This window comes from Megascapheus bottae, chromosome 36, assembly GCF_031878675.1.
Source record: "Megascapheus bottae isolate mThoBot1 chromosome 36, mThoBot2.hap1, whole genome shotgun sequence".
NCBI classification, from domain to species: Eukaryota; Metazoa; Chordata; class Mammalia; order Rodentia; family Geomyidae; genus Megascapheus; species Megascapheus bottae.
In genome coordinates this window covers 1814347-1824334 of record NC_143544.1, presented here as the reverse complement: position 1 = coordinate 1824334, position 9988 = coordinate 1814347, and positions in this window count along the sequence as shown.

The window sequence follows — 9988 nt, the reverse complement described above, 5'->3', positions numbered from 1 at the left end:
CTCAAAGTGGTAGAATGCTGGCCCTGAGCAAAAGAACTCAGGGACAGCACCTAGGCCCTGAGTTCAAGCCCCACAAATGACAAAAAAAAAAAAGCTTAATGTAACAGTGGAAAAGAATGTCCCATACCCTGTCACACTTGGCCACCACATGAAGCCCTCCTTGAGGAAAACCAAGTACCATTTCGCCGTCTAGTGAGTGTGACACTGACACTGGTTGAAACACCGAGCGTGTACAGATCGCCTCCCCCCAGTGCTCAGTCACTGAAGGCGCTGGGGGGAAAGCAAGCACATTCTGTGGCAGGGGACAGTAATGCACCAACGGCGACTTCCTGGAAGCGATGTGTGCTACAGTCATGTCACCATGTGGGAAGCAGGACTCTGTCTTCTACTTTTGCAATTTCCTGTGAATCTATAATTATCTTCAGGGAAAAAGTTGAAAGGACATGTGTTGTTTTCACACAAACCAGAGCTGTGAGCAAGGGCTGGCACCTTGCTTTTCCATGTGAAGTGGTCACTCTGTCAGTACAGGTGTGTCACATGCCTCACCTAATCATCACCTAATCAGGCCCTCGGGGCAGGCATGCTTGATATCTAGGAGGCCACAAGTTATTTTCTTTGCTCCCCCCCCCCCCTGCCAGTCCTGGGCAAATGTGAGCACTGTCCTTGGGTTTCTCAAGGTTAAAGTTCTACCACTTGAGCACAGCACCACTTTTGGCTTTTGTCTATGTATTTGGTACTGAGGAATCAAACCTGGGCCTCTGTGCAAGCACTCTACCACAAGGTCAAACTCCCGGCCCCAAGAGGCCCCAAGTTCTTATCTCCTCTAAGAACTTCTGTCAGATAAAGGGCATACATTTGTTTAGTTCCAGATATCGATCTTCCACTTTGGTTATGGGACTTTTTGACAGAAAATGTTTATTTATTCATATATTTATTTATTGGGCAATACCAGGATTTGAACTCAGAGCCTTACTCATGCCAGGCAGATGCTCTACCACTTAATCATTCCATCAGTCCCTTTCTGTATTGCTTTACAAAACAGGGCCTAGCTAGCAATCCTAACTCTTCAGGGGGCTCAGATCTAAGGATCACTGTTCAAAGCCAGTCTTAACAAGGAAGTCTGTTAGACGCTTATCTCCACTAAACTACCAAAAAAGCCAGAAGTAGAGCTGTAGCTCAAGTAGTAGAGTGCTAGCCTGAGGAAAAGAAGCTCAGAGAATGTCCAGGACCCAACTGCAAGCCCCAAAACTGACACGGACAGGACACACACACACAGGCACACACACACACACACACACACACACTCAAAAGGTCTCACTTGCAGCAGGCTGGCATGGACTTCAGTTCTCCTGTTTGTGCTTTCCTTTGCTGCTGGGACACATGATGCCGCCATGACCCACCACTGACGAACATACGGTCACTCACACTTAGGCTGGCTTTGAACCATAATGCCTTCATCTCCACCTCTCACATGGTGAAGATTACAGACTTGAGCCTGTGTTACATTGTCTCTCTCAGTCCTGACTGTATGCACAACTACTGGGTGGAGAATGGAGGGCGAGGAAACACTACACACCAAGTCTAGAGCCTTAGGTTTACTAGGTAGACAGCTCATATGAACAGAGAGAGAGGAAGGAGCGTATCTGGCAGGGAATAACCAGCAGCAGAGTGAACCTGAAACCACAGGGGCTCCCCAGGACCCAGAGGGTGGAGTGGGGGCCAGGGTGAAGAGCTAAGTAGAGTCAGGGATATTAAGTGCACTAAACCATGGTGGGCTGGAATTCCATCTTCCTGGCATCAGCTGACTTCATTGCCTGCTCACTAAGAAGGTGGCAAAGGGTAGGAAGTGCCCTGTGTTGACTGATTCCCAGTGCAGTCAGTGCCTGTCCAGCAAAGCATGTCTGAAAGTCAAGTACAGTTCAGGAAGAAGACACACACAGCGGGTACGGTGGCTCACGCCTGTAATCTTAGCTACTCAGGAGGCTGAGATCTGAGGATCGCTGAGATCTGAGGATCTCAGTTCAAAGCCAGTCCAGGCACAAAAGGACCTGGGGTTCTTACCTCCAATTAACCTCTAGAAAACAGGAAATAGTGCTGCGGCTCAAGTGGTAGAGCAGAAGCCTTGAGCTGAAGAGCTTAGGGACAATGCCCAAGCCCAGAGTTCAAGCCCCATGACCTGCCATGAATCTTGGGCTGACATTAGAGAAAACCCCAGGGCTGCATCTAGGAGCTGGCTCCCACGCTGGCTCAGAACTCTCCAAGAATGAAATCATTTAATCCTGACACAGTGAAGCTACAGAAACACAGACACGACATCCTGGTGAGGAGGTGGCAGAGCTAGATTTCCAAGCCAGACAGTCTGGCCCCAGGCCTGGGCCTGCCTGGGCAGCACCCATCACGGGTGGCAGACACTGGATGTGTACAGATAAGCAAATACCCACACTCTTGTACCTTGTGAGTAACAGACTTGCTCAAGGAACACCATTCAGAGCATCTGGGTGCAAGCAAAAAGGGCTTTGCCAGGAAAGCTTTCCAGGTGTTCAGGTACAAGTACTTAATATGAAGCAGTCTCACTATGACATATGGCTCCAATGGTAGAGCACCTGCCTAGCAAATGTGATGCCCTGAGTTCAAACGCCAGTACTGTAGAAATTGAAAATCTCAACACTGGACAAGAGGGGTTGCAGTGAAGGCAACACAGTGTTGATACTTTCACCTAGGAAAGTATTTTTTTTTGGGGGGGTGGTGTCATGGAGCTTGAACTTGGCTTGGGTGTTGTCCCTGAGCTCTTCAGCTCAAGGCTACCTCCCTACCCTTGAGCCAAGCCCCACTTCCCATTTTCTAGAGGTTAATTGGAGATAAGAGTCTCAGGTCCTTTTGTGCCTGGGCTGGTTTTGAATCTTGATCCTCAGATCTCAGTCAACTGAGTAGTTGGATTACAGGTGTGAGACACCGTGCCTGGCTAGGAAAGTATTTTTGACTTTTAAGTGGGAAAACAATAACAACAACAACAACAACAACAACAACATCAACATGAAGTAGCCGGCCCAGTGGCTCAAGCCTGCAATTTTAGCTACTCTGGAGGCTGAAATCTGAGGATTGTGGTTCAAAGCCAGGCGGGGAACTAAAGAACATGAGACTCTTATCTCTAATTAATCACTAGAAAACTGGAAGTGGCCAGGTGGCTCAAGGGGTAGGGTAGTAGTAGCCTTGAGCTGAAGAGCTCAGGAACAGCACCCAGGCCCAGAGTTCAAGTCCCATGACTGACAAAAAAAATAAAATAAAATAAAATAAAGAAATTAGGGGCTGGGAGTTTGGCCTAGTGGTTAAAGTGCTTGCCTAGCATGCACGAAGATCTGGGTTTGATTCCTCGGTATGACATACATAGAAAAAAGCCGGAAATGGTGCTGAGGCTCAAGTGGTAGAGCTCTGGCCTTGAGAAAGTCCAAGGACAGTGCTCAGGCCCTGAGCTCAAGCCCAGGATTGGCAAAAATAAATAAATAAATAAAAATTAATTAATTAATTAATTAAAATACTGTGTCCAGGAGGGAGAGAATTAAAAGATAGTGGATCACTGGCATTAAATTTTAAGTTTCTGAATATTTAATAAATAATATTCTATGGCTTTTTCTTGATTGAAAAACACGTCAAGTTGTTGCTAATACCTTATACTTTAAAGAACACACATTTCACCTCTAAGATTCAAGAGAAAAACGAATTTCACCTTCACGGAGCACTTGACGATATCATCTAGACTTTCTATACATACTTTGTCTGGAAAGCCCATTCCGGATGGCTTGCACAGCCAGTGACAGACATGTTCCTCGGTGTCTACTTCTTCCCTTGTTACAACATTCAAAACTTCCCAGCTATCCTAGAAGGTTCCTCACCTGCGACGCTGCATGAACTCAACCCACATCCGCCAGAAGAACGGATTCTCTGGCTCGCACACCCGGACAGGTGTCCCCAGAGGGACAGGAAAGAGTACAGGTGAGGATGTAACCCCAGCCATGCACATGCAAACACAAAGCAGAAGCCGCAGGTACAGAGCAGGGGAGGAGCTCTGCTGTTCAGGCTGGACAGCTCAAGTCCAGCGTGGCTTTTACGCAGAACAGACACACTTGAATGTATGCACCGATCCCAAGCCGAGCTCATCCGACTGGTCCAGCACACAACAACGGGGAAACGGTTCTGCAGACACAGAAGCAGACCTCCAGGCCCCGCGCTGACGGCTCAGGTCCGTAATCCCAGCTACTCAGAAGGCTAAGATCTGAGGATCGCGGTTCAAGGCCAGCCGAGACAAGGAAATCCAGGAGACTCCTTTTTTCTTTCTTTTTCTTTTTTAAATCTCCAATGCATGGCCAGAAAACCCGGAAGTGGAACTGCTGCCCACAATGGGAGCGCACTAGACTCGAGTTGAATTCAGGGGCAGTACTAGGCGCTGAGTTCAAGTCTCGGGACTGACCTTGCCTCGCCCTCACCACCACCACCACCACCACCCCCAAAAAAATAAAAAAAAATCCACCAGCAGCACCTGGCGAGCCAGGAGAACCCACCTAGCCCGCCAGCTCTCCAGCTCCACCGGGGTGAGCGCCTCCCTCCAGACGGCGGCCCGGGCGCCAGGCCTCGGCGGGGACGCGCGCGCGCGCGGAACGACGCCCACGGCGCCAGGCCGGGCCCGGCCACCTCTCCACTCCCTGTCCGGGGGCCGTGGCATACGATCAAAGAGGAACCCGCCCCAGGGCCACCTTCCCCCCGCACTCGGGTTCGAATCTCCAGCAGGCGTCCGCAAGCTCTCAGTCCCCCCGTCGCCTGTCAGGTCCAGCCGGCTCGGAGCGAACGCCCGGCTCCCCCGCCCCGGACCCCCGGCTCCCGTCCATCGGTGACGCCCCGCGCAGACCTCCCGGAGTCGGGGGCGCCCACCCACCACCTCCTCTCCCGGGAAAGGCACCCGATCCGGACGCCCCGGCGGCCGCGCCCCGCCTCCGGTGACCACACCCCTGCCAGGACCACCCCGACCCCGGCCGGGCCGCGCGCCGAGGGGAGCTGACAGGTCTCGGGGTCCGCGGGCGGAGACCCCCCTCCCGAAGGGGTGTGCCTCGCCGTCGAGGCGGGACCCACCCCAGCTCGGGGATCCCCCCGGGCTTCCCCCCCCCCCACTGCCCACCAGCACCCCGCGGCCCGGGGAACCATCACCGTCTTTCAAGCGCGATAACCACAGGGAGGACGGGACGGCGGAGGGAGCGGGCGGGCGGCCGCCTCCGGGTCCGCTGACGCCCGTGACCACCCCCGACCCGGTCGTCCCCGGGCTCCGTGCGGCTTCCGGGACCCGCGGTCCCTGCCGCGCCCCTCCCCCACTCGGCCCGGACCCGGGCGGCGGCGCGCGGGCGCGGGCACGAGAACGCGGCGGCGCGCGCGGGACCCCCTCCCCCTACCTGCGGGAGCGCGCGCCGGGGGGCGGCGGGACTCGGCGGCGGGGGGTGTGGGGGGCGCGGGGCCGATGGCGGCGGCGGCGGCGGCGGCCCGGGGCTCCCTGGCTCGTTCGCTCGCACGCTCGCAGCTCCCCTCGGCCACCGCGGCGTTGACGGCAGCTGCTCTCCGGGCTGCGCCCGCTGCGGCGCCCCCTGGCGGCGGGAGGCCGCGCCCCGCGTCCGGGAGCCGCTGCCATTGGCTGTTCCCGGGAGCGTGGGGCCGGAGGCGGAGGCGCCACGTCGGGCCACGGGCGGCGGAAGCGGCGGCGGCGGTTAGTCTCGGGTTGTCGTCCGAGCGCGCTCGGCCCGGAGGCGCCCGGGTGGGGCCGCGGGGGACGGGAGGGGGGCGTCCGGGGTTCCTCCGAGTCCCTCCCCGCGGAGCTGGACAGCAGCGCCCCGGAGCCGGCGGCTCACGCCTGTGCAATCCCAGCTGCTGGGTGGGTGGGTGGGGGGGAGGCTGAGGTCTGAGGATCAGGGTTCGAAGCCAGCCCAGGGCAGGGACATCTGAGACGTCAGTGAATCACAGGAAACCAGAGGTGACGCTGCGGCTCCAGTGGGGGAGCCTGGAGTGAAAGTGAAAGAGCTCAGGCCCAGAGCTCAGAGAGGGCTGGGAGCCTGGCCTGGGGGCAGCGGGCTCGCCTGGCAGGCATAGAAAAAGCCACAGATGGTGCCGTGGTTCAGGAGGTGGACTGCCAGCCTTGAGAAAGCCCCAGGGCCGGCAAAAGGGAGACAGGGAGGGAGGGAAGAGAGAGATGGCCGAGCCCTGACCTAGCCAATAACAGTGCTGTGAGTTCGATGCCCAGTGCTGAAAGCGGAGAAAAGGCAAGAGTGTGGCTCCCGAGGCCAGTGTCTTTGTTTTCTCAGCCCACCTCGGATACTAAGTTGCCACAGTGTTTCAGTTCCCTGCTTCTATTTGTGGAATTGTCACAGTTAATAGGAAATTAGTTAATTCTACAGTCACCCCCACCCACCCACCCAATTTAAGAGCTTCTGAGAGTGGAAGGAGCCTTAGGAAGGGAGTATTTCTGGTTTTCCAGATCCAGGTCTGATTCTCTTCCCCAGCCTCTCAGGCCCCCAAGTTGGAATACAGACTCTACTTACCATGGCTTCTGTCTTCAGTGCCCTACTGGGTCTTCTCCCTCCATTCTGACTCATGACCTAGTCCTTCACCAGTGGGTCTTTCAGGCTCTGACATTCAGGTCACCTGGAAATGGATCCTAGATAGAATCCATGGAGTACAGTGACAGCTACACGCAGGGTACTGGGCTTGGTCCCCCGCGAAACAGCAATAGCTCCTACCTGCAAGATCTGAAGCTTGGAAATGTGTTGGGGGCCGACTGTGGGGTCAGTGATCTTGGACCCACACAATTGTGTACACGAGAAAGTAAGTTCTTATCAGGATAACTTTAGGCAATGTCAGTCACTTCTTATCAGGATGACTGGGCAGTGTCAATCCCTTCTCATTTAATCTAATTGCAACTTGATGGCTGTTTTGTATGAATATAGCCCCTGGCAGATCCCTAGTTTTAAGAAGAGCATTTAAGATGGGAACTTGAAATAAACTGGGCTACAGTCTTAAGCTCACGGCCATCTGGAGTCTTGGGCTGCTGACTTAGGTTGTAGTCCTCCCGGACCCTATCTGTTTGTCTCTTTTTCTATTTTCTTAGTCCCTACCCCCTATTTCAGGAATCCCGGTTCGCTGCCAGCTGGCTCCGGCAGAAATGTAGCTCAGTAGCAGCCAGACCCTTCATCATACGCAAAGCTCTGGGTTCCATTGCTGGTAGCACAACAAAAAGACACCCCTAAAGATATTCAAATGCTATTTGATAGCCACACATGGTACTATATACCTGTAGTCTCAGTACCGGGAAGTCTGAGGTAAGAGGATCTCTAGTTTGAGAATTGCTACATAATGAGGCCTTGTCTTTTTTTTTTTTATGCTATTGGTGGATTTCCCCCATATGTGGACTTAGGAAATGGACTGTAGAATAGGAAGAAGAAAAAGATATTTTTAAAAACTGGGCATGGTTATTCATGTCTGCAATTCCAGCTAATTTGGCAAATCAGAAAAAGAAAAGTAGAACAAAAGGGAGGGAGGGGGGAAGAAAGAGAAGGTTTTAAAAGATAATGTTTGTTTTTATTTAAAATATACTGAGAACACTTAAAAACTTCAAGGAATGTCAGATGGGTCCAGTCTAGTGACAGCCAGCTGCTCTCTGATTTCCAGGACTGTGTGGTGTAATGGACAATTACCTACCCCCTCATCTGTACTTCCAGCTCCAGATTCTTGAATTCTTCCTGTTCTTCAATGACTCTGAGGAAAGCTAGCATGAGGAAAGCTAGCAGGCAGCTAAGGACAAGGAAAAAAACACCTGCCTCTACCATAGGTATTCCAGCAACCAGGTCCACGTGGTCTGAGGCATTGTGTGCAATGAGGACTATTCTCATACACGAGTCAGTAGTCCTGTGCAGGACACCAGACTTCCACACTCAGTGGAAGTCAGACAGCTAAGGACCTCCCGAATGTACCCCAGGAATGCAGTCACTGGATTGGACATATTTGCTTGCAATGGTTAAGGGAGACAGATGACAAGTGAGAAACACGGATAGGCTAAGGGGAAACCTGCCTTCTTATGACTTCCTGATGTCCACTATCCTGAAAGTGGGGTTTGAAGAGTTGCCAGAACCCTTAACTTTCAAAGGCCTGGGGCCAAACAAATGGGATGAATGGCCAAGGTACACTCCACCACTGGTTTTAATCCATGTAGAAAAAAACAAAATTATTCCTTTGGAGCATTTCTGATATCTTGTAGTCATTTTGAAAGAAACAAAAAAGACCTCAGCTGTACACAACAGCATCTAAAGCTGGGTGATGGTGGCTCATCCATCAGGATCTGAGGATCCAGAAGTTCATCCATCTGAGGATCGAAGTTCAAAGTTGGCCTGGATAAGAAAGTTTTGAGACACGGCCGGGAGTTTGGCCTAGTGGTTAAAGTGCTTGTCTAGCATGCATGAAAACCCAGGTTCGATTCCTTGGTACCACATACATAGCAAAAAGCCAGAAGTGGTGCTGAGGCTCAAGTGGTAGAGCTCTAGCCTTGAGAAAGCCCAAGGACAGTGCTCAGGCCCTGAGCTCAAGCCCAGGACTGGCAAAAAATTAACTAGAAAAAAATAGGTGGAAGTGGAAAGTGTGGCTCAACAACAAAAATTTCCAGTATTTAGTCCTGTATTTTGGATCTTATGCTATTGTTATACTTGATTCAATTCTACTTTTTTTGCCTGCGTAAGTTCCGCACCATATGTGCTGTGGCTTGATTGAAAGACTAGAGATGTCTCACTAGTCTTTGGGGGTCTCCTGGCTGTTTTATTTATTTATTGTTATTATTGTTTGGTCAGTAGTGGAGCTTGAACTCAGGGCCTGGCACTGTCCCTAAGCTATTTTGGTCATGGTACTTTGAGCCACAGTGCTACTGCTGGTTTTCTGGTGGTTAATTAGAGCTAAGTCTGATTTTCCTGCCTGGGCTGGCTTTGAACTATGATCCTCAGCTCAGATCTCAGCCTCTTGAGTAGCTAAAATTATAGGTGTGAGCTACTAGTGCTGGGCTTTGGCTATTTTGATGCATCAGTTGGGCATCTCTAGTCTGTAAGTCAGTAGTAGGGCTTGAACCCAGGGCCTGGTCAGAAATGGTGCCGTGGCTCAAGTGATAGAGTACTATCCTTCAGCCCCCCCCCCCCCCCCAAAAAAAAGGGCACCATTTCTGACTTTTCCTCAGTTTATTGGATGGTCTCAAGGGCTAGCTTCAAACCTTGATCCTCAGGTCTCGGCCTCAGTAGCTAGGATTACAGGTGTGAGACACAGTTGCTTGGCGCTCTAGTGTTGAAGTCTTAGAAACCCGTGTGAGTTGGGACACTTTTCCATTACATTTCAGAACTGTCTCCAATGCAACTATGCCCTTGCAACTGTCAAATACCAGCAGGTTTGTATCAGCTGTTTATGAGCCCAGTCCTCTTGGAAATACTGATAGAGGACAGCTCTTTGCAGGCGGGGCCATAATGCAGCTCAAAGGCAGTACAATGGAAATGTCTCAAGTAAGCCTGCTGCATTTGCTAGCCTATCTGGAGGAGAGAGAGAAATAGGAAGAAATTCTTGCCTCCAGGTCACTTTCCTTTACTGTAGGCATTTATGCCAGGATGGGCCAGGCAGACTGTCTTTATGTTCTGTGATTTTTTTGTTGTTGTTGTTGTTGGTCATGGGACTTGAACTCTGGGCCTGGGTGCCATCCCTGAGCTCTTCAGCTCAAGGCTACCACACTACCCCTTGAGCCACAGTGCCGCCACTTGTTATGTGATTCTTGTGCACAAAGACCCTAAAGACTGTTTTGGCAATGTTTGCACTGACTTGTGAACTGATGCAGAAAAGACATTACAGAAAATGACAGAATAGGTCGCATGCTCACTGTCCAATTGGCACATCTAGAGACAGATGTTAAGTTTACTTGTGTATGATCACAAGACTA